Below are 25,944 nucleotides of genomic sequence, written 5' to 3'. Positions count from 1 at the left end.
GTGAACAAGTGTGCCTGCATCTGGGACCATGAGTGTGTCTGCAAGTGTGGCCATGTGTGCCTGCACTTGTTCATGTTAGTGTGCAAGCCTGACCATATATCTGCATCTGCCACCACGAGCGTGTCTGTGGGCCACGCGTGCCCGCCTCTGAGAGTGCAGGTGTGACCCCTCTATGTGGCGGCGTCTGCCACCACGAGCGTGTCTGTGGGGCCACGCGTGCCCGCCTCTGAGAGTGCAGGTGTGACCCCTCTATGTGGCGGCGTCTGCCACCACGAGCGTGTCTGTGGGGCCACGCGTGCCCGCCTCTGAGAGTGCAGGTGTGACCCCTCTATGTGGCGGCGTCTGCCACCACGAGCGTGTCTGTGGGGCCACGCGTGGCCGCCTCTGAGAGTGCAGGTGTGACCCCTCTATGTGGCGGCGTCTGCCACCACGAGCGTGTCTGCCTGCATCTGGGACCCCGCGTGAGGGCGGGTACGTGGGAGCCAGAATGCCCATCTCTTGCGCGTTGCCACCTGCGCGTGAGGGCCTGACCCCCGGGCATTTTGGACGGCCGCCCCCGGCCCCGGCAGCCCGCCTCCGCGGGACTGAGACCGGGAGTGCCCCACAGACGGTGGGCCCGCGCGGGTTGGCGGCGGCGACGGGGGGGGGGGGGGGGGGGGGGTGCGAGGGAGGGTCCGGCTCCGGGGGGCGGGGCCCGGGGGCGGAGCTTAGGGGCGCCCAGCCCCGCGAGCTCCTCCCAGCGCACTGCAGAAAGCCTCCGTCCCCTCCCCTCTCCGCGCCCCGGACCTTCGGACCGCCCGCCGCGCCGGTAGGTCCCGGGCGCCCGCTCCGCGCCCCGCCACGGGAAAGAGCCCTCGCCCCTGGCCCCTCGCTTCCGAGCTGAACCTGCCACCGCTGGGGGGACGGAGGGAGGGCGACGGGAAGGGAGGGACGGGGAGGCAGGGAAGGAGGCGAGAGCGCAGCGGCCCCGCCCGCTCGGGGGCTCCCGGCTGCTTCTGCCAGGAAGGGGAGGAGAGGACCCCCCCCCCCCCCCCCCCGGCCCGTGCCCCAAGTGGTGAAGTAACTTCCCGGACGTCCCGGAGACGCTCAGCGGGAGGGCAGGAGGGGGGTGCGTTTGGGGAGGGAGGGATGGGAACGGGGGGGGGGTTGTTGGGGGAACTCAGTTCAACCTTGAGGGGGGAGGAGCCGCGGTAGGTAAAGGGGGCGACCCCCCCAGGGCATAGACTCCTGTCGGCCCTTGCCTTTCCTCGTTTGGGGCAGGGGGGCGTGTGTGGGAATTCCTGTATTTCCTTTGGCGCCGGGTCATGTCCGTGTTAGTACATCGGTATATTTGCAATCTGTGTGTGCATCTGTGTATCTCCCTGGTGTGTGCATCTCTATATGCGTGATCTGTGTGTGCAGGTGTGCTTCTCCTGTGTGTAACCTATGTGTGTATATGGGCATCTCTATATGCGTGATCTGTGTGTGCAGGTGTGCATCTCCTGTGTAACCTATGTGTGTATATGGGCATCTCTATATGCGTGATCTGTGTGTGCAGGTGTGCATCTCCTGTGTAACCCATGTGTGTATATGGGCATCTCTATATGCGTGATCTGTGTGTACAGGTGTGCATCTCCTGTGTAACCTATGTGTGTATATGGGCATCTCTATATGCGAGATCTGTGTGTGCAGGTGTGCATCTCCTGTGTAATCTATGTGTATATGGGCATCTCTATATGCGAGATCTGTGTGTGCAGGTGTGCATCTCCTGTGTAACCTATGTGTATATGGGCAGCTCTTTATGCATAATCTGTGTGTGCATCTGTATATCTCCTTGTGTTTAATCCATTTGTGTGTGCACTTGTGCATTTCTCTGTGTGCAGTCCCTGTGTGTGTGCATGTGTGCATCTCCCTGTTTGTAATCCATGTGTGTATCTGGGTAATCTGTGTGTACATGTGTGCATCTCCGTGTGTGTAATCTATATGTGTATATGTGTAATCTGTCTGTGTGTGCATCTGTGCATCTCCCTGTTTGTAATCCATGTGTGTGTCTCTGGGTAATCTGTGCATGTGCACTTGCGCACACACAAAAGGAGATGCACACATGCACACACAGGTAATACATATAGAGATGCACACGCACAGATTACCCAGAGACACAGATGCACACAGAGATGCACAGATGTATGCACAGATACACACACACACAGATTACGTAATCCACTTGAAACTGGATCGCGTGCTCCTTATCTAGATTGAGCATATCCTCGCTGGCTCCCCACATGAAAAGAACATATTTAGGAGCCAGATAATCTGGCTGCCTATTCCATCTCGCACCTTAAGTTCACCATGAACTCAGGGATGGAAAATACTTTGCCTATGTCACCTAGATGAGTATTTGGAAGAAGGATTTGGTTCTAGGACATCCTGTCTGGCCCAAGATAACACCTACTAAGTATGAGGACTGGGATCTTCTAGGTCCAATTTGGCTGTCCTCTTACCCACCCATTCTTTCCCCTCTCTCTTTCCTTTGTTCCCTCCTGCATCCTTGTTCTAGTGTGAACAGTCTGTCTCATGAGACCTGTGTCCTCCCTCCAAATCACTTGCTATATGATTTTAACATATTTCCTTCACACAGGAAGGAAGCTCCTTGAGAGCAAGAAACATTTTGACCATGTCTTCTTTTACAGTATTTGGTCTATACCTAGTATCTACCAAAGTGCTTTCCAATTTTCTCAGCAGTCTTTGTCAAATTGTGAACTCTTCCCCACCAAACTTGGGTCTGGGTCAGAGATTACAGGAGCTAATTGCTACTGCCTGTTGTGTAGACCTAATCTATTCCACTGCTCCTCCACTTTCTTCCTTAGCCAGGACCAAGATTGTTTTCATGCTCACTGCATTGTAGCATCAGTTTGAAATGTGGTACTGCTAGGCTGCCTTCCTTCACGTTTGTTTTCATTGATTCCGTCGCTATTCTTGGACTTTTGTTCTTCCAGACTTTTTTTTTTTAACTTTGTGAAGTAATTCTTTGGTCATGTCATTGGTGTGGCATTGAATCAATTGATTTCAATGCAATTGTCATTTTTCTTATCTTGGCCTGACCTACCCATGAGCAATTAATATTTCTCCAGTTTAGCTCTGTCTTGATTTGTGTAGAAAATGTTTTGAAATTATGTTCACAACATTCTCAGACGTGAGAGGGACTCCTAGGCGTTTTCTATTGCCTGCAGTTATTTTAAAAGCCATTTCTCTTTCTGTCTTTTCCTGCTAGGTTTTATTGGTGGTACATACAATTGTCCACGATTGATGTAGGTTTATTGTATGTCTTGCAACTTTGCTGAAATTGTTCATTGTTTCAGCTAGTTTTTTTTAATTGATTTTCTAGGGCAAAACTCAGTGGGCTGTGACTTCATATATGGTCATGTAGCTGAATGGGGGGGGTGGAGATATTATGATTTATTTTCAGTAAATGTTTCATTTGTACACCTATTTTATATGCTTATATACTCAAGGTCAGGTAAAATTTCTTTTTAAAAATTTTTGATAATAGCTTTTAATTTTCAAAATCACAGGCAGAGCCAAGATGGAGAAGACACGTGTTTCTAACCTTCTCCTACAACCCTCAGACTAATTAGCAAATCCAGCCTCTGAATTAGCTCTGGACCGGCAGAATCCACAAATATAGGGAATGTAACAAATTACCAGTAGAAGATAATTTCGAAGATCACCAGAAAAGCTTGTTTCAATTGGAAATGGGAGGAAGGGAGCCAAGCACAAGCAGACTGAGCACAGATGCCAGCACAAGAGTCCCGGGACGGTGCAGACTCTGCGTGGTAGAGAATTTACAGGGAGGAATCTACAGGAATCTAGGTTGGCCACTCTGCCCTGGTTACAAGCCAGTAGATCAGCAGAGAAGCTATAAAACTTCCAACACAAACATAAAAGGTCAATAGTGACCCCCAAAATGCCAAAATCTCATGGGACCTGGCCATGCCCACCCAGCACCAGGAGGGAGTCAGCACTGACTCAGCCCAGCCTGGGGCCCTTAGCAACTTGTAGAGGAAGTTTGGAAAACCTCCCCTGTCCTAAAAACAGACCTTAACTTAAAAAAAAGTGAATAAAAAAGTAAAGAGAACTCTGACAATAGACAGCTTTTATAGTGAAAGAGAAGAACAGATATCAAACCCTGTGGAGATTAAAGGCAAATTGTCTCTAGGTGAGGCCCCAAAATGTGATGTTACCTTGTCCCCAGATTACCCCACACAAGGCTCTCCTAGAAGAAATTAAAAATAATCTTAAAAGAGACCTAGAAGAAAAATGGGGAAAGGGAAATGAAAACTTTGCAAGAGGTTTTAGAAAAGGCATAGAACTCATTAAAAGACAGATTTGATAAAATGGAAAAAGAAAGCAGCTCCCAGAAAAACAGAATTTATGAAACAAAAAAAGAAAAGAACTCCTTAAAAACACAATTTGTGAAAGAAACAGAAAGAGAAAATAACTCCTTAAAAAAGGAAATTGTAAAATGAAAATTCCATAGAACAAAACAAGTCATTTAAAAATTCAATTGGATAAATACAAAAAGAAGTAAAAAAATGTAAATGAAAATAATTCACTAAAATTCAGAATTGAATAAATGGAAATGAATGACTCAGTGAGACAACAAAAATTTCCAAAATCATACAAAGATATTTTTCAACATTCCTTTGTAAAATCTCATGTTCCAAATTCTTCTCCCTCCCTTTCTCCCACTCCTCTTCCCTAGACAGCAAGAAATCCAATATAAGTTAAACATGTGCGGTTCTTCTAAACATATTTCCACATTTGTCATGCTGCACAAGAAAAATCAGATCAAAAAGGAAATAAAAATGAGAAAAGAAAAAAAAAGCAAGCTAACACAACAAAAAAGATGAAAGTACTATGTTGTGATACACCTTCAGTCCCCAGAGTCTCCTTTATTAGATACAGATGGCTCTCTCTATTACAAGTCTGTTGGAATTAGCATGAATCACCCCATTGTTGAAAAGAGCCATGTCCATCAGAATTGATCATTGTATAATATTGTTGCTGTGTACAATGATCTCCTAGTTCTGCTCTGAAATGAGCATCAGTTGATGTAAGTCTCTCCAGGCCTCTCTGTATTCCTCCTATTGGTCATTTCTTACAGAGCAATAATATTCCATAACATTCATAATTTACCTAACCATTCTCCAATTGATGGGCATCCATTCATCTTCCAGCTTCTAGCCACTATGAAAAGGGCTGCCACAAACATTTTGGAACACACAGGTCCCTTTCCCTTCTTTAGTATTTCCTTGGGATATAAGCCCAGTAGTAACACTGCTGGATCACAGTTTGATAACTTTTTGAGCATAGTTCCAAATCGCTCTAGGAAAGGTTGAATCCATTCACAACTCCACCAACAATGTATCAGTGTCCCAGTTTTCCCACATCCCCTCCAACATTCAGCATTATCTTTTCCTGTCATCTTAGCCAATCTGACAGGTGTGTAGTGGTCAAGTAAAATTTCTTGGGCAAAAAGAGATCATGAATGGAAGTTTAAGAAGCCCCTCTCTGGGTTCACTAAGTATACTATTATATCATTTGTTGTGAGTGATAGGTTTGTTTCTTAATTGCCTTTTTTGTTCTTTCAATTTATTTTTCTTATCTTCTTCCTAAAGCTAGCATTGATCTAGTTCACTCTTGAATAACATTAGTCATAATAGACATCCCTTGCTTCACCCTGGATCTTATTGGGAAGTCTTCTAGTCCATCCTCATAGAAAGTTTGCTCTTGGTTTTAGATGGATTGCTTACCATTTGAAGAAAGATTCCATTTATATTTATGCTTTCTAACTTTTTTTTTCTTCTTTTTGTTGAAGCAATTGGGTTAAGTGACTTGCTCAGGATCACACTGCTAGAAGTGTTAAGTGTCTGAATGCAGATTTGAACCCAGGTCCTCCTGGCTTCAGAACTGGTGCTCTATCTACTGCACCACTTAGGTACCCCTTCTAATATTTTTAATGGGAATGGCGATTTTATTTTGTCAGAATTTTTTTCTGCTTCTGTTTAGGTGATGATATGGCTTATGTTGGTTTTGTTAATGAAATGCTCAGCTATGCTGTTAGCATTGTTAAAATGGAATCAGACTTGCTGAATTTTGGGATAAGTCTCACCTGGTTATAATGTTATGATTTAAGTGATATATATCTGTAATTTCCTTGCCAATATTTTATTTAATTATTTTCGCATCAATATTCATCAGTTAAATTAGTCTCTAGTTTTGTTTCTTTGTTTTTGCTCTCCCCAATTTAGTTACTAAAACCATATTTGAATCATTGAAAGAATTTGGTAGGGCTGTTTCTCTCTCTCTTTTTTTTTTTTTTTCAGTTTATTTTGTATTGTAAGTAATTGTTCCTTAAATGTTTCATAGAATTCACTGGTAAATAGACCTGCAGGGTTTGGTTTTGGTTTTTTGAAGAGAGCTCATGGATACTCAATTTCTTTTTCCTTTTTTTCCCCAAATAAGGGTATTTAAATTTTCTATTCTTCTGTTCATCTGGTCAATTTTAATTTTTATCAATTTTTATCAGTTTCACTAAATTTTGAGTCACTATAAATAGTTTGAAGGATGTTTTTGTGTTCTTTCCTCCTCTGTTTTAAATCTCCCTTATTTAGGTAGTAGGTAAAAATTGTATCATGGAAAAAAATTTGTAGGTTCTTTTCTTTTTTATTATTTGCAAAACAGATCATGTAAAAAATATTGATTTTTCTTTATATGATGATGACATTTTTTCATACATAGATCCGGTCCTGGGTATTTTTTCTCCTTTGGAATTTAATTTGTTGCTTGTTCTTATTTTTTCTGAGATTGGATTGTTAAATTTTTCTCTAGTGCCATCTTAATACAGATATTTTACAGTTTCATAAACATTCATTTCATTTAAATTTTTGATTTTCTTGGTTAATAGCTGGGCAATGTTTCTAATATTTTCCCTGGGTTTATTTTGTTTGCATTTTTCTTTCTTGTCCCATTGTTTACTTTAAAAACTTAAAATTTCATAGTTTATATATTTTTAATCTTGTTAGATTTTTAAATTTTGATTTGCTTTCTCTTTTGTTAATATATGGGTTTTATAACCTATATTTTAATGTTGAATTTTGTGGGGTTTTTTATGTGTTGATTTTCAATATTTTCTTAACCATCAAATTTATTCATCTCGTTTATTTTTACAATAAAAAATTTTAATGATTTTTAAAAATTATTTTTTATTATTTATTTATTTATTTGAGGCTGGGGTTAAGTGACTTGCCCAGGGTCACACAGCTAGGAAGTGTTAAGTGTCTGAGACCAGATTTGAACTCAGGTCTTCCTGAATTCAGGGCTGGGGCTCTATCCACTGTGCCCCCTAGCTGTCCCTAATGATTTTTTTTAAAAGCAGAATTAGGATGTTATGCAGTGTGGTGCATATATATTCAGTATTGACATTGAAAGATTCTCTTGTCTATGGTAACTTTTAGCAAGTCGTTTCCCTGCTTATCTCTATTAATTGGTCTATTTTTGCTTTTGCTTTCTCTGAGATTATACTTGTTACCTCTTCATTTATTTTTTACTTCAATTGAATCATAATCCATTCTGAATCAGGCCCTTATTTTAAATCTGTGTGTCTTTCTGTTTCAGGTGTTTCTTGTAAACAGCATTTTGTTAGATTCTTGTTTCTAATCCATTCTGCTATCTGCTTCTGTTTTACAGGTGAGTTCATCCAATTCATATTCACATTTCTGATTTCCAATTCTACATTTCCCTCTCTTTTCTCCTATTTATCCCTTTCCGTCTTTTATTAGGATGTCCCTCCCCAAAAGTTTGTTTTGCTTCTGACCACTGCCTCCCTTTTAGACTGAGTATGATCATAGATCCCTCCTTCTTTCAATCAGTTCAAATAAGAATGGCCTGCCACCCTATTACCTCCTCCTTTATAAAAACTCTTCCTTACATGCTTCTTTTATGTGAAATATTTTTATCATTTTTCCATTCTCTCCCCCCTTTCTTACTCATCTAGTTTTCTTTTTTTTTAGATCATTCCAACATAATTGCCTCATTCCCATGCCTCAGTCTATGTAGATTCCTTCTAATTGTCCTAATAAAGATAAAGTGATTAGGTAGACACATCATCTTTTTAATTTAATGTAATGTAAACAATTAAATCTTATCAAGTACTTTATGGTTTCTCTTTCCTGTTTACCTCTTTATGTTTCTCTGGAGTCTTCTACTTGAAGTTCACATTATTAATTCATTTCTGGTCTTTTCTTTAGGAGTGTCTCGATTTCATTCAGTGTCCATTTTTTGCCTCTGAAGAATTCTACTCAGTTTTGTTGGGTAAGTTATTTTTTGTTGTAACCCACATCATATTCCAGATTCACCACACTCAACGTTGTAGCTGCTGAGTATTTTTTAAATCTGAGTTTAGCTGCATGATATTGAATAATTTGAAGTTATTTTCTCTTTGGTCTGAGAGCTTTAGAATTTAGCTATGATATTCCTGAGAGCAAAACATTTCCACAAAAGTTATTTTGAATTTTTTCTTCCCAGGTTATTTTTACCTTCTGAATCCAATTCTTCTTGTACAACTGGAGAACCGTTCAGTTCTGCACACATATATTCTATCTAGGATATACTATAACTATTTAACATGTATAAGACTGCCTATCATCTAGGGGAAGGGGTGGAGGGAGGGAAAGGAAAAGTCAGAATAGAAGTGAGTGCAAAGGATAATATTGTAAAAAATTACCCATGCATATGTACTGTCAATAAAAAAAAAAGATGGAAAAAAACAACAACAAAAAAAGTTATTTTGAAAAAGAAAATGTAGCTTTCCTTCCCCCTCCCAAAAAAAAAAAGAAAAAAAAAGTTTTGTTTTACAAAGGTATGCTTCAGTCTGTATACAGATATAATCAGTTCTTTCTCTGGATATAGCTAGCATTTTTCATCCTAAGTCCTTCAAAATAGTCTTAGATTATTATATTGCTTAGAGTAGCAAAGTCATTCACAGCTGATCATCCCACAACTTTGCTATTACCATGTACACAGTACACTTCACTGTGCTTAAGCTCAGGGAGGACTTTCTTGTTCATAATTTCTTATAGAACAATAATATTCCACCATAATCACATACCACAATTTATTTAGCCATTCCCCAACTGATGAGCATCCCCTTAAGTTCCAATTCTTTACCCTGAGGGGAAAAAAGAGCACTAGAATCAAGAGAGGCTAAGAAAGGCTTTCCATAGAAGATGGAATTTAATTATTTTTGTGGTTAAAAAAGAGCCAAGTATATTAACGTGCAACAAGAAATGGGATTTACACACATATATTGTATCTCGGTTATACTGTAACACATGTAAAAGGTATGGGATTGCCTGTCATCGGGGGGAGGGGGTAGAGAGAGGGAGGGGATAATTTGGAAAAATGAATACAAGGGATAATGTTATAAAAAAATTACTCATGCATAGATACTGTCAAAAATTATAATTATAAAATTAAGGATACTTCAAAAAAAAGAGCCAAGTATAAAGCCATAATACTTGCCCAACTTTTGGCGAAATGCCATGCACAGTTAAAAACAGGTATACTCTTTCCTATTCCCATTTAAATATTCCCCAGAAGTCTTTTCTATCTAAATTTTAAAATATTTCAATCATCTCCTTAGTTTTTCTTTCTTGTTAATTTTTTGGTCAGATTTGTCTAGCCTTGAGAAAGGTGGAGGAGATCTTACACTATTATAGTTTTCTTGTCTAATTCATTTAGGAATTTAGTTGCTGTGCCTTTGGGATGCATATTTGTTCAGTGTTGGTATTAATTTTTTTTTATTTGCTAATTCTCCCAACTTAATTCTTGACTTTGAATTTTATATGAGTGTTGGGCTTTTTGCATATTTGTGGGGTTATGTTGGATTTGACCCTCCCCTCCAACCTCTTATATCCTTCTGCTGCTTTCACAGCTCAAACTAGAGCCAGCAATTGAATACTACTACAGTGGTGTATTCCATGTAGAGTTCTGTTCACTGCATTCTCAATGGGAGTTCTGCAAGTTCCTAACTTAGGCTTGGGTCTATTGGCTTGTCCCTGGTTGGAAGTTTGAGCAGACTACTGCTGCATTCTGTCCCTGTAAACTCCCTGGTAGATGACTTTGAATTCAAAGTGACTGAACTCCTGGCTCCCGTTTGGTCTGTGACTCCTGCCCTGATAATTCTCTGAAAACTTAAGTACTGAGACAGAGACTAGACTTGAGTCACCGCTCTGCTCCTTCAATCACAGCCTGCCTACTGCTTTTTTAGAACTGATTTTGTTCAGTACAGAGAGCCCAAAGTCATAAGTGTTTCTTGTCCTCCTTAGTCTGTGATCCAGAGCCAAATACTGAGTAACAGAGCTTCCGGATGGCACTGATTCCTCCTTAACTCAGCGTGGTTCAGGGATCCCCTGGGATCTCTTACTGTCCTGGTGCTTTGTGCCCTGTTACCCTTCCTCAGACTTCCCATTCCTAGACACTGGGATGTTTCATGCCTTAGGTCTTCCTGTCCAGACCCTAACCCTAGTGTCTACAGACTTCTCTGTTTATCTTCCTAAGCAGCTATAGGCTAGAAAAATGACACTGATTTTTTTCTTGGCTTTTGACATGAAATTTGGTCTGGCACATTTTCTAGATTGTCGTGGATTAGATGAGCTAAGAGAGTTAGGCAAAAATCCTCTCTCTCACTCCACTATCTTGACTCTATTATCACTTGGTTTGACTTTTGCTTTTACCTTGTCTCCTCATGTACTTTTAGAAAGAAATCTCTTCATGTTCTTTGAGTTATTATTTTGTGGTGGTTAACCCCATGGTTGTCTTTTTTGTTAAATCCCCTCCTTTTCCCCACTGATATTTCATTATCTATTCCTTCCTTGGTTCCTTTACATAAATTGTCTTTCTTGTATTTCTGTTGCCTGTGGTGTTTAACAAATTCTGATTTTCTTTATAGAAAAGTTTTGAATGTCTTTTATTTTCTATTTTTTTTTATTAACTCTGTGCAGGGGACATCACATTGAGCTGTATATGGAGTTCCTTTCTCTTAGAAATGCATTCTTACATTATTAAAGCCAGTAAGCTTTTGATACTACTAAAGTGGTGTATTCCACGTAGAGTTCTGTTCACTGCATTCTCAATGTGAGCTCTGCAAGTTCCTAACTTAAGCTTGGGTTTGTTGGCTTGTCTTTGGTTGGACGTTTCAGCAGACTACTGCTGGATTCTGTCCCTGTTAACTCCCCTGGTAGATGATTGTGGTTTCTGGTGGGTGTAAAATATTTTCATGCCATTCAAATTTCCCTTCCTTTATATATTAGAGGTCTTTTCCATGGTCACTTGCAGAATTCCTTGTTTGTTGTTAAACTGTTCCATTTAATCACTGTGTCTTAGAATTTGTGGTTTAGTTTATTTTTTTTTTCTGGAGGTGATTTGTGGATTCTTTTAATGGACACTTTTTTTTTTTGCTTAGAATTTCTGGACACGTTTCAGGTTTTCTGATGTGTCCTTCTGGGACAGTTTACTCTGTAAAGTCCTTTCCTGTTGTTTTCCCAATCAGCATGTTTTACTTGTAAATCTTGTAATCTTGTTTAAGATTATTATATTTGTTTAAGTAAATTACTTGTAATCTCTACTCGTATGGAGAGATTGTGTTTTTATTTAGCATTATTGCTGTTTGCTTCCCTTTTCCAGATTGTCCTTCAGTTCATTTTGCATTTGCATTCCCAATCACTTGTTTTCCGTTCTGGTTCTTTGGTGACACTTGTCACCATGGAGTTTTTCCATTTTGATGATTATTTCTGGCTTATGGCATCTGAGTCACATCTCTCTCTGCTAATCAACAAGGTAGATATGTACCTTCTTTCATCCAAGCATGTTATGCACTTATGTCAACTTTCCATTGCTAGAATGATGTGAGCTAGTTTTATCATCATTATTTCTTGCTCCTCACCTTTGCTACCATCTTCTGCTTCATATATAGAAGACCGCATGGTACCAAAAAATTCTGTCTCTGAGAAATTCTGCAAGAACTTGCTTGTCTCTTTTAATTTTCAGCCTTGAGAAATCCTAAAATCTTGCCTAATGAATGTCTTCTCAAAGCATTCTCTGTTCCAGCTCAGTAGAAAATCATGGCTTTTTTTCCTACACAGGAGAAGGGGACAAGAATAACTTTGCATGCTGCAAATCAAGGAGCAGGAGGACCCTTTCTAAGTTAATAATCCAGAGAATTCAAGATGAAACACCAGATGTAAAATATCAACTGAGGCATACATTTTGGAACATTGTCAATGTAGAAAATAGATTTGTGGGAGTAGGCAATTTTGGAATGAGAGATTGATATTTTTTTTGGTCTTATATTAAAAGATTTGTTGAGGTTAGTGGCAGTGGAGGAAGACATGGTGAGTTCTTATAAGTGAATAAATGTAGGAATCATTTTTTTAGATTACATTTTAAAATTGCGAAAAACAAAATACAAAATGGAAAACACAATTTACTTTGTGACTTTATAAGATCCATTTGAAAGAAATGTGGAATATATGTTTTATATACACATACATATAATTTCCTAGGAAGCAGGGCACAAAGAAGCCCAGAGAGAGATTTCGTTTGGATGTAATATATGTGTGCATACACACACCCATATAGAAGTATAGATGAGTGTCACACACACATACACACACAGACACAGACACACATGCTTATTACCAAATAAGCTAGCTGCTCGGAAACCTCTTCTATAAATGGAAACTGGACACTTACTGGTACAACAGGTTTCAGATTCTGGTCACTGGAGTGTGAAGGACCTGGATGAGAGTCAGCAGGGGGGCCCAGTGCTGCATCACTGCCCCTCTTCACTAACAGTGGTATGCCTGCAAAGCAAAATAAAAGTCAAAAGAATCTCAGGGAAAAAGCATATGGCACAGTTCAATTTAATTCAAAGGACGCACTGCATTCTTTTGTGTAAAAGCATTCAAGTTCTAAAGGTGTTTATAAATTATTCGATTTGATGACATTGAGTTATTTATTATATAGTGACACATTATAGAACTAGAAGAGTGCAATAGTCTTTTCCAATCTATATCAACAAATTGGCCAAAGCAATACGCAAGACAAATTTGTTGGGTGATACAAAAGCTGACATCACACAATGTGCAACTGACTTGTGTAGACAGTGTAGGAATAAATCGAGTTTTTCTTAAAATGGAAAGTAGCATCTTTCTAAAACCATCAGCACGCATTATATGTAACGGGTCTCAACTGGAAGCATTTCCAGGAAGATCAGGGGTGAAACAGGGTTGGCCACTATCACTATTACTATTCAGTATTGCATTATAAAGGTTTACTTTAACAATAAGAAAAAATAATTAAAAGAATTAGAGTATGTAATGAGGAAAGAAAAGTATCACTCTTTACAGATGATGTGATAATATAGTTAGAGAATCCTAAAGAACCAACTAAAAAAAATTGCTTGAAACAATTAACCATGTTAGCAAAATTATAGGATATAAAATAGACACACTTGCCCAGCAGCAAGAGATAGAAAGAGAAATCTCATTTAAAATAATTGTAGATGATATAAAATATTTGGGAGTCTACTTTGTAAGACAAAGACAGGAACTATATGACCATAATTTAAAAAAAAAAACACTTATTACACAAATAAAGTCAAATCTAATTAATTGAAAAAATATCAAGTGCTCATGGGTAGTCTGAGAACAAAATAATAAAAATGACAATTCTACTTAAATTAATCTACTTCTTCAGTGCCACACCAATCAAATTGCCAAGAAATTACTTTATAGAGCTAGAAAAAACAACAAAATTCATCTGGAAGAACAAAAAAATCAAGAATTTCAAGGGAATCAATGAAGAAACTGCCTTATGAAATAAATTATAAATATTAAAAAGGATGAGTAGGAAGTTGTCAAGTGATCCAGTTGACATTGACAGTATAATCAGCAGTTTATGTAGAGACAAGAGACAGAAACAAAGAAAGATGTTATTGCAAGTTACCACTATATTGTACTTTCAGAATGTATATTTTATACATATAGGCATATTATTTTGACTGGGTTCATGGTGTTGATGCCTTTTTAAATAAGCAAAGGGGATTGTTTCGATTTTTGCTTGTCTTTTTAATAGAGCTTGACAAAATTGAAAAAATATGTTTAAAAATTGCATGGAGAAGTAGAAGAAGATTAGAAGACAGAAGTGGAGGAGAAGAAGGAGAAGGAGCAGCTTTGGGAAGAGGCTGGGGGAATATAGGTCATCATTTTGCATGAGGCAAGAAGGGCACTTACAGCTTGAAGTGAAATAATCATAGGCGGTGAATAGCTGATGTTTGGAAGGAACAATCTACTTACACTGAATTTGTTCTCTGCTTCAACTCCCTTTTGGATGCTCTTGTGAACATGTGTTATTATTGCACTTCTCCTCCCCTCCCCTCATCATCCACCCAACTCCCTTCATTGCTATCTGCTCAACTTGCCTGTCTGCACTGGGAATTCCTCCTCTCTGTAAACACTCTATTTGATTATTATCTTTTGCTCAGGAGTATTGTTTCCAGTTGAAGATCAGGTGAATTTTGTACCATTCTTCATAAGGAAGGCTGAAATTCCAGAATAACCTCTACACCTCCCCTCCATCACTATCCCCCACGACCACTTCTGCTCCTGTCTCCAGGCTAACCCATTTAGGCTTCATCCAGGTGTTGACAAAGCCCAGCAGAGGACTCTAAAAAGAGAAACCTTCTCTCTTTCCTCCATGCCAGTGAAAGTGATAAGAAAGCGGCATCAAGGGAACCCATGGGCAAGTGAGGAACCCTGTTGAACCCACCTCTTCCAAGGTTCAAGGGCAGCTCATTATGCACTGTTCAACAACGAGGTCATGCCCAGTATGAAGGGGCATGTTCAGTCATTTTTCTTGTGTCTAATTCTTCGTGAACCCATTTGGAGTTTTCCTGGCAAGGATACTGGAGTGACTTATCCTTCCCTTCTACAGCTCATGAGGAAACTGAGGCAAATAGAGTTAAGTCACTTGCCCATGGTCACACAGCATGTATGAATCTGAGGCTAGATTTGAACTAATGTCATCGCGACTCCAGGCCTGGCACTCTATCCACTGCAGTGCCACTTGGCTGCCCAATATGGAGCATACACAATAATTATCATCGTCACAGGATCAACAGTATCATTGCCATGCACATTTGGATCACTTTGACATCTCCATGATCTTTGTCACATCTTCACCATTATAACCCTGTCTCATATGCCCAATGAGGAACATTTATATTAATACCAAATGAAATAATAGTATTAATGAATACTGTAAAGTTCTTGAATTGTGAGGGTCTGGTCGTCTGCTCAATTATAATCCTTCTTTGGGAGGAGATCTGTAAAATCTTTTCCTCTGTATGCAGGTTTCTTGGGAGCTCTGAATCTCCTCCAACTCTTGTCCTTTCTCAAATCAGACTGGTCTCCTTTCAGCCTGCCTGGAGTCAAGACTTTATCCCAGAGTTGATTCTCTCAGACCCAATGCTGCCCTTCTTTTATCCTCCCAGAGAATGGGCATGTGAGAATATACTTCCACCAATGAACTTGTTCCTCTTAGAATTCCTAAGGTGTAAACTCCCTTTAAAGGCCCGAACCAAAGGTCTGAGCCAGAGAACTGTCAAGTCAACCTGAGTTCTCACCTTGTAATTGTCCAGACAACCTGAATTCTCACCTTGTCACTGTCCAGACAACCTGAGTTCTCACCTGGTAATCCTAACAGAATACCACTTTATCAGCACTATTTTATTTCTCCACTTTATATTTCCAGTACTAATACTATTACTTCCCTACCAAAGTCAAGTTCAGATCTCTGGAAACTCCACTGATAAATCTTTACCTAGGACTTGCTCAAGCCCATCATTGCTGTAACTTCACTGCAATTATTGTCCCAATATTAACACTGTCACTGTCATATGCAAACCACTGTGACCATCACTTTTAAATTACTATGATCATCTTCACGGATTGCTCTTCAGAACTTGATAGCTCTCTCCCATCATTGTCATATTTCACCATCAGCTCTCTCCTGTCACTACCCCCTATTCATATTCTCATCACCATAACTTTCAAATCTTTGATTTCCTAATCTCTCTCTCTCTTTTACACACACCTGAATCATTGTCTAGTGTTGATACTTCTACCATCCCGACATCTCTCATATCTCTCCTCTTCTCTCCCCTCAGTCAGCATCTTGTTTCAGTCATGTTTTCTTCTTACTTGGACTATTGCAATAGCCTTTTCCTGATCTTTCTGCCTCAAATTTTCTCCTACACCAATCCATCCTCTACTCAGCTGCCAAAATGTTTTTCACAGACTATATCTCTGACCATATCAATCCTCTACCCAACTAATTCTGGTGTCTCCTCATTATCACCAGGATTAAATATGAAATGCACTATTTGCCATTTAGAATTCTTCAGAAGTGACCGCATTCCATGCTTTCCAGTCATTTCACACTTTTCCCGTCTCTAAAAATTGCTTTTCCTTGAGCATGACACCACTCCAGGTTTTTTTTATGCTGTATATTCCCCCTGAAATTCCTGAAATGGTCTCTCTTCTCTCCTCTGCTCTTTAGCTTCCATCATTTGTTCAGGATTGAACTGAAAACCATCCTCTGCAAGAGTCCTTTTTTGGTCCACCTGAACTCCCTGTCCACCTGAGGCGTCTCCTCTAAGTCTGCCTTCTTTCTATTCTGTATGTATTTATTGATTATGTCAAGAAAAAATTTTGACAACTTTCTAACTGACATGTATTTTTCAAAAAATACTTCATAACTCTGGGAGCTGACTATGAACCACTACATCGAATTCCCAATCCCTCTAATTTTGTCCACCTGCATTTTGGATTCCTTCACAGGGTAATGGTACACTATTTCAAAGTTCGATTCTTTTTGTACAGCAAAACAACTGTATGGATATGTATACATATATTGTATTTAATTTATACTCTAACATATTTAACATGTATTGGTCGACCTGCCATCTGGTGGGGGGGAGAAGAAGGAGAAAAATTGGAACAAAAGGTTTGGCAATTGTCCATCCTGTAAAATTACCTATACATATATCTAGTAAATAAAAACTATTAAAATACTTCATAATATTTTAATTTTTTTCCAATTACATGCAAAGATAGTTTTTGCTATTCAGTTATATAAAATTTTGAGTTTCCAATTTTTCTTCCTTCCTCCTTTCCTTCCTACCTCCCCAAGACAGCCAACAACTTGATACAAGCTATACAAGCACAATCACGTTAAACATATTTCCATATTAGTCACGTTGTGAAAGAAAAATCAGAACAGAAGAGAAAAATCCACGAGAAGAAAAAACAAATTAAGAAAATGAAAATGATATGCTTCAATCTGCATTCAGACCCTGCCATTTACTTAAGAAGGGCGTGTACCATGCCCTTAGGGTCTGCAGAATGGAGCTTGAGATCTCCCATCTAGTTATGGTGTTAGCGGGCTAATTTCCTGTTTTACTGGTCTTCTGACATTGGTTCTTTGATGTCTACATTTTTATTTTTCCTTATTATTCTTGGAAATCCTGTTGTAGTCAAACTGCTTATGTAGCCAATGCTATAGAATGTAGCTTATTGAAAATGCTTGGGACTGACTGAATGGCAAATGTTTTTTGTGGATCATTCTCTGAGTGTACCAAAATGAATTTCTCTTATGTTTCCGTTGTTGATGAGTCACTGGCAGTAGTACCTAGACCGTGTCTTCCTGGACAGCTTAGATATCTATTGACGTGAGATTGTTCTCATTCTGTGTATAGGGAAAGTCTTGTGTTTCTTCCTTCAGATAAGAGAATTATTGCTTCGTTTCATACTTCGCCTCCTCTGGGAAGTTTAATACTTAGATGTGAATTTGAGAAGGGAAACCATTAGTGTTGATATTTCTCTCATTCATGCATCATTGCTGTGGAAATGGGAGACTCATGCTAAAGCTTCTCCAGAATTTATCAGTTTGCCAAATTTGACTTTGGAGACGAATTGGATCCCAGAAGAGTTTGTTCTGCATCTTGCCACCATGGTGGGGGAGTTACCACTGGAGCTACTTTTACTTTCTAGATGCCTGCTCCCCTGTCCTTGTGGGACCCTGGTAGGATTCCTTTGCACAGATTCTCTTCCATTCCCGGAATGCATTCCATCTTTACCCTTGTGGATCAGGAATTCCTAGTTTTGTCAGTCACACCTCTTCCATGAGACCTTTCCTTGACTCCCTGGGCACTAAAGAAAGGTTTTTAACTTAAATTTTAACTTGAATCTTCTATTTTGTACCTCACCAGCCTTAGGTAAGAAGAGGAACAAGAACTTCCTTCCTCTGCTCACTTGTCATCCATCTCTTGCTGTGGAAAGCTGCTTGAGACTGGTGGTTCTGCTTCAGTGCAAGACAACTTACACCTCCTACTAACAGACTTACTCCTGCTGGTGAAAGAGCCTCTGTGGGGAGTTCCTGATTCATGTGAAGAGGAGGCCTGTCCTTTGACCTCAGGCCTTCCATCTCCTCCTGCACCTATCCCTTGAGGGCAGACCCAAGTCAGTAGGGAGTGACCTCCAACTCCTGCTGTACCACCTTGTGACTTCTCCAGTTTTTTCACAGAAGCAAAGTAGTGAAATGGGGCCTCCCATCTGACCATCTGACTGCGTGCCTTCTATTTGCTGCTGTATTTGTCTTTTGCCTGATCTTCAGCCTCCTCTGGGAAGGGGAGTGGTGCCTTCAATAATGAACATTCCCCCCCCTGGTCATACTTTACAAATCCCAGTGATTCTGAATCCCTGTAGGCCATCACCCAAGCCACATACTCCATCCCCCACTACCAGGTTCCTTGTCTCCATCCCTCTCAACCCTCCCACTCCAAAGTCGCCACCAAATACTACCCCTTCTACTCCATCGTCCAGAATGCCTGTTCCATAGATGGCAAACTTCCCTTCATCCACAGTCTCTAAGCCATCCCCTAGCCATCACTGAAATCTGGCTGTCCCATGATGGCACAACTTCCTCGGCCAGTCTTTCAAGTATTGGCTGTACTTTCACTCATTCCCCTTGGCTTACTGGTCGAGGCAAAGGAGTCGGAGTACCCCATTGCTGTTCCTGGGTTTTCCCTTCCTCCATTACTCAGAAACCTCTCCTTTGAGAGTCATGCACTTCATCCCTTCCCCCCAACACAATCCTGGTAGCTATCGTCTACATACCTCCAGGTAACTCCACTTCTTTCTTCAGTGAATTCAGTTACGTCTTGCAATTTGTCTTGCCTCCCCAACTCCTGTTTTCATGTTAGTGGACTTCAGCGTACCTCCTGATTTTCACTCAAAACACTAACCATTCACTTCCTCCGTTGACTCATTTCCCTCACTTCTGAATCACTTAGCCACCCAAAGACATGGTCATACCTTTATCACCCACAGATATTTAGTAATTCTAATATCCCTTTAATTTGACATAATCCATTTTTTTCTCTTCTCTCTTTCCTTTTCAAAACCTACCTTCCATTCACACCAGTCTCTTCCTCTCTCACTTCTTTTTAAAGCTATCTCCACTACACTAATCTGATATCTTGGTTAACCAATACAACTTTACACTGTCCTTTGGAATCAGTCACCCACCATCATTTCACTGATTGTCTGATTCCTGCTTAGTCACTTTTGGGTTACTCCCACCATTTGCCACCTTCTGATTTTACACACACTCACATAGGTGAACAAAGGTAGAGAGAAACACAAGAGACCTGAGTCTGCTACAAACTTGTCACCCAGTTTCTTTATATAGCATCTAGTGTACAGAATCAGAATAGACAGGAGGGACTGTTGGGAGCACTATCTTGTGGTTGACCCAGACATTAATCGCATGGACAGAACAGAGTATTAGACTTTGGCTCATTTAAAAATCTAGATTTGCTGGATTGCAACTAGCACCTAACTCCTATTTAACCAATGTAAAAGTTGGCAGAATGATGCAGAAAGGAATGATAGATTGAAGTAAGTGATGAATTCCTTCTGGAGCGATATAAATTCAGACTAAATTATCCCCATTACATTCTTAAAGCCTATAAAAGGGCATCTGACATTGGATTTAGACTCAATCACAGTCCAGATAGTATTGAGTGGATTTCAGCTAAAAATATAGCCGTTGCCCATCTACAAGAACAAATAATTGGAGGAAATAAATACAAGGGACATAAATGTTCTTTTTAATAGTGTTTCTTAAATTGGTATTAAAATGAGAAAATAAATAATACAAGTTTGACTTATGCTAACACTTCACTAGTGTTAAATTGAATGTGCAGTTAAATGCTAGTCCAGGGAGGAGGGCTTATCAAAATTGTTAACCCTGGAGTACTCAAAAATCATAGTAGGTGAGGCTTACAGTGGTGCTGTAATCATAGCCAGCAGTCAAGCTAGGATTCCAATCTGGTGCTTTTGATTCCAATTCCGGTGATCTTCCCACTGGACCACATTCTCCATCTTCCTCCATGTGTGGCAATTCATTCTGAACCAATCCATTTCTGTCTGTCTGTCTCAGGCTCTTCCCCCTTTCTCTCTCCCGCCCTCCCTCCCTCTCTCAGTCACTGCCAAACGTTTCCAATGTATGATCTGTATCTAGTGTCTCAAATTCCCTTTCCCCTCACTCATTCCTTAGATCACTCAGTGGGTCCTCAGGCTCATAGTCAAAGATTTAGATCTGGAATGGACCTTGGAACTCATCTGGTCCAATCCCCTCATTTGACAGAGGCTAAGGGAGATGAAGTGGCCTGTATGAGATAATGCAGCTTGTAAGTGCCTGGAGCAGGATTTGACATCGGGTCTTCCTGCCTCAAAGATCAGGGGTGTAGCCATGAAATCATTCTGTCTCCTATCCCCTCATCTTACTTGGTTTCTCTCATCTCTAAGTTCGAAGACAAGAAGTGTAATGGATCAATTTATTTTTGAAATTGTAAAAGAAAAATTATTTTCCCCAAATGCAGTGTTCCTTGTGATAAGCATTGAATAGATAATTGTTGAGCTGACTTTTTTTTTTTTTTTGCTTTCTGCCTGTTATGTGATAGTCTATGCTGAATGAGTGAATTTCCTTATCGTTTCTCTGTCCTTTGTTGAAATGAGAGTTTTAAAAGGATTTTCTGTGACAGCTCACTCTATGACAGATATTAAAAGGTTAAATAAGAATTGTCATTTCTGCACCAAAGATAATGGAAAGGTTCTGTAGGTATTGTGTCATTATAAACAAGTGTTTATGCTATTCTGAACCCATGTATGAGAAGTCATAGCTTAGCTTAAAAGGACATCTTGGAATACACTAGGGAGGTGGGAGGGTGTGTTCCTTTTGAGAGTTAGAAGTGATAATTAAAACAATATGAATATGCTATGCTGGTGCCTTTTGACTTGCATGTAAATTGGATTTAAGTGAGAAAGAGTTGCTGGAAGCCTTCAGTCACACTTCTTCCAGAATCAATGGAGTTCAACGGCAGGACAAAAATGAAGATGACTGGCCAAGGCTCTGGATGCAGTGGAGGACCCTGACCAAGCTCTACAATGCTTCCCAGGGTCTGCTTCTGTTGCCTTTGGGCCCGTTGACACAAAATGTTCATGTGTTCTTATTCCACATGTGCTTGGGGTAGACACCCCTCTGACTCACCGATGGCTTTGTGGTCCATCAGTTACCCTCACCGTGGGTCTGTTGGGGTGTGGCCACTGCTCATGCCACAGCTGCTTTTTGGAGCCACCAGTGAGAGCTGGGCACTCCAGTGTATACCAAAGGTGGACGAGCAACCCTGAGAAGAGTTTAGCAAGACCTTCTTGCCATAGAGCTACAACTTTTTCCTGAACAACACATACACCCCAATGAATATAAGGGAACATTCAACAGTAAAAATGTAATTATCCGTAATTTATTTAGCAATTAGCAATGTCACCACATGTTCCTTTGGATACGATATTGATATTCGGTCATATCGACCCCCAGTGCTCTCTACCAGAGCCTGAAAGAAATGTATCACCTCACTCAGCCTCACACATCTGAGTACAAGCATGGTCAGGCAGGCGATCAAGTCAATAAACATTTATTAAGCACCTACCCGGGGCTAGACTATGTACTAAGCGTAAGAAAAGAAAGATGTCCTCTGTCATGGAAGAGCTTACAAGCTAAGGGTGGACACAATAAGCAAACAATTATGCACAAAAAGGTTTACACAGGATCAGTTGAGCGTGTAACAAACAAAAGATCTTGCCAAGAACTCCACTGACTCGCTGATGAACGCAGGAAAGATTCCTTTTACATTCTTGCAGGGACGGCTGCTTACATGAGTAGATGCCCCTTGGAAACTCCAAAGGCAGCATCTTATTTCTTATCCTGAAGCACCTCCCCAAACTCCATTAATTGAGCGTTAGAGAAATTATAGAAAAATAACTAGAAATTATTGGGAAATATAACTAGGAAATTCATTATATAGTCCCTGCCCCAAGGAGCTTCCATTCTAGAAGGGGGAAGAAACAGAGGAGGGCTGGAGGCAAAGAACAAGATTCTTTTCAAATCTCCGGCCATGACCTCTGATTTCAAAAGTCAGTCCCCGCCCCCAAGGAGCTTATAGTCTTTTGGGGGAGAAAACCTTCTCTCTTGATTATTCATTCTCTTGTGGATTTCCGTTTTCTAATTTAAGTTTCATTTCTCCAATTTAATTTCCATAACTGTGGAAGCCAAATAATTGCCCCTCCGTTTCTAAAAGAGGCACAAATTGTACCAAACTAAAAACGCCAACATTCTGAGAGGCATCATTCCCTCTCTCTCTCTGAATCTAAGTGAAATGGTCATTGAGGCAAAGGCCTGAGGCAGAGCAGCCTCCCTGACTCCTGAGCAGTGGGACACAACAGGCTTAGAGTGGACATGCTCCATGTTAAGAGCCACACCTCCACTTAGAGAAGAAGCCAATCAAAAAAATGACAAGGTTTTTTCTTTTTTTTGGTTTTATGTTGTTGTTTTGAACTTTATAGCATATTAATTCAATGGATCCAAAACTGGACTTCTCCTAGAGTCTCCCCTGCAATACACCCTTCTTCTGAACTTTGCCTTTACTGTCAAGGCCATTCCTTCGCACACAAAATGATACACAAAAGATATTCCCACTTACGTGCTTTTGCACAGGCATGCATTACAGCCTCACTTCTGCCTCTGACAAGTCCTAGTTTCCTCATTGAGATCTTTCTTTTCCACCCCACCATTCCCTTGCATTTTATATTTTGTATAGATTTATCCTGACCCTGCTGCATCCACCAATAAGATATAATTTCTTTGAGGGCAGGACATATTTCATTTTTTTTTTGTCTTTGTAGCCCCAGCACCTATGGCACATATTAGGGGCTTAATAAATGCTCTTTTACCCATTAATTGACATACAAAAATATAGCATGGTATTTTGTTAAAATCCAGTAGCTATACTGGATATTGTAGTACACTGGCATGTTTAGGCCAAAATTAAACTTTAGTAATAAGTTTTTGTGTTCTCCCTCCTCCCCCTACCCCAGAATCACAGAATCTTCAAGGTGGAAAGTATTTCCAAGGCCACCATTCCAACCTAAATGAGAATTGTCTCGGTAGTATCTCCTAACAAGTGGTAAATTGCTTCAGTCAATCCATGAGTATTGATGCAACTCCTGCTATGTGCTAGGCACTGTGATAAGCACTGAGGATACAAAAAGAGGCAAAAGTCTGTCCTCAAAGAGCTTATAATCGAATGGGGGAAGGCAATATACAAAGAAATACATACAAATCAAGCTATATGTAGGAAAAATATGTAATTAACAGGGGAGGTACTAGAATTAAGAGGGATCGAGGAAAATGTGATTTAAAGAAAGCCAGGGAGGTTAATAATTAGAGTGGAGGAGAGAACATAACAGGCTTGAGGGACAGCCAGAGAGATGACCAAGAGATGAAAGATCTTGTTTGTGGAATACCCAGGAGGCCAATGTTAATGGGTTAAAGAATACAGAAAGAAGATGTAAGAAGACTGGAACGATAGAAGGATGCTGGATTATGAAGGGCTTTGAATGCCCAACCGCCTTTTGGATTTGACCTTGGAGGTGATGGAACTACTGAAATTTATTAAATAGGGAGATGACATGACTGCATCTGCACTTTAGTGACTGAGTGGATGATGGATTGGAATGGGGGGAAACTGGAGGCAGACAGATCCACAACTACCTTTTGCTGCAGTTAAGGCATGAAGTGATGAAGATGTGCAGTGTGTGTGTGTGTGTGTGTGTGTGTGTGTGTGTATGTGTGTGTGTGAGTGTGTGAGTGTGTGTGTGTGTGTGTGTGCTGAGGGAAGAAATGGCAGTATCAAAGGAGAGAAGCTGCAAAAGTGAGATGGACTGGCCTCGGCAACAGCTTGGATATTGGAAGTGAGAGACAGTGAGAGTTTGGGATGACTCCTAGGTTGTGAGCCTGAGAGAGTGAGAGAATATTGTTTCCTCTTCCAGTAATAGAGGCGGGGTAGGGGTTAGGGGCAAAGATAATGAGGTCGATTATTGGACAGACTGAGTTTCAGATGTCTGGTGGATATACAGTTCAAGGTGTTTGAAAGGCAATTGGGGATGTGAGATTAGAGGTCAGCAGAGAAGTTGGGGGAGAATGTGTAGGTTTGAGAATCATCAGCATTCAGATGACAATTAAGTCCATGGGGAATGATGAGGTCACCAAGTGAAGTATATTACAGAGGAAGAAGGCCCAGGATAGAACTCCAAGGGACACCCATGGTTAGAGAGTATGATCTGGAGGAAGAAACGGCAAAAGAAACAAAGAAGAAACAGTCAGAGATGTAGGAGGAGAATTAGCAGAGAGCTGTACCGAAACCTAGAGAAAAGGGAGCATACATACGAAGGTGACAAATAGGGTCAAAAGATATAGAGGCTTCAAGGAGAGCAAGGATTCAGAAAAAAAAAAAAAAAAAAAAAAAAAAAAAAAAAAAAACATTGGATTTGGCAACAAAGAGATTATTAGTTGTTTGACAACAAAGAGATTATCATATAGATATAATATTATTATTATATTAATAATATACTATTATTACTATAATATATATATATATAATTAGATTATTAGATAATTAGGATTAGATTATCTTGAAGGGAGCAGTTTCAGTGGAATAATGACGTCAGAAGCCAGATTGTAAGGGTTTAAGAAGAAAATAAGATGTGCCTCCATATCATACATAACCTTTTCAAGGAATTTAACTATACGGAACAAAAGGCATAAGAGGATAGCATAACCCTATATGATTTTGGTGAATTTTTTGGTAAAATGTGAAGCAATATTCTCAGCTGAGAGGGGGGGAGTCCTGGGAGGTTCAAGAAGGTATGAAAAGGTCTGGAAGAACTGCTGGGAAGAGTGGGGAGATGGAGTTGGTAAGGGGGGGTACAGTACAATTGCTAGGCAGCAATGAGGGCCCAGTTTCAGATGAATGGCATAACTTTGTAGTGGACCCAGTCAGAGAACAGTTGTATGATTTTCTCTACCTTCATTCAGCAGCTTGTATATAGTTTCGAAATGGTGGGAGTGATCAAAAGCTGAGGTTTGGCTGGACAAAGACCTCTAGTGACAGAAAACCCATTGCCTTCCAAGATAGTCCATTCTACTTGGGGACAGGTTCCCAAATACAAAAAAAAAAATATTCTGCTCACAGAGATAGAAATCTGTTTTTGCAACTTTCACCCTTCCTAGTTCTATCCACTAGGGCCAAGTTCGATCTTTCATCCTAATAGTCCTTCTAATACGGGAAGACTCCTTTATTGTTCCCACCTTAATTATCACCAGACTGAAAATTCCTCATTACTTCAAGAGTTTCTCTTCTCACATAAACTCAAGGCCCTTCAA

At 40.1% G+C, this 25,944-nt stretch overlaps 1 long non-coding RNA gene across 1 annotated transcript; it reads left to right on the top strand.

Moving 5' to 3' along the window:
* Nucleotides 1-742: 742 nt before the first annotated feature.
* LOC141548617 (uncharacterized) lies at nucleotides 743-21,251 on the top strand. Its single transcript, XR_012484009.1, has 4 exons — nucleotides 743-808; nucleotides 7,657-7,728; nucleotides 8,289-8,352; nucleotides 18,371-21,251. It is a non-coding gene; the product is annotated as an uncharacterized LOC141548617 (long non-coding RNA).
* The last annotated feature ends 4,693 nt before the right edge of the window (nucleotides 21,252-25,944 follow it).

The sequence above is a fragment of the Sminthopsis crassicaudata genome, chromosome X, assembly GCF_048593235.1.
Source record: "Sminthopsis crassicaudata isolate SCR6 chromosome X, ASM4859323v1, whole genome shotgun sequence".
Taxonomy (NCBI): domain Eukaryota; kingdom Metazoa; phylum Chordata; class Mammalia; order Dasyuromorphia; family Dasyuridae; genus Sminthopsis; species Sminthopsis crassicaudata.
The sequence above is the reverse complement of the archived record's forward strand: the minus strand, read 5'-3'. Positions and strand labels throughout refer to the sequence as shown.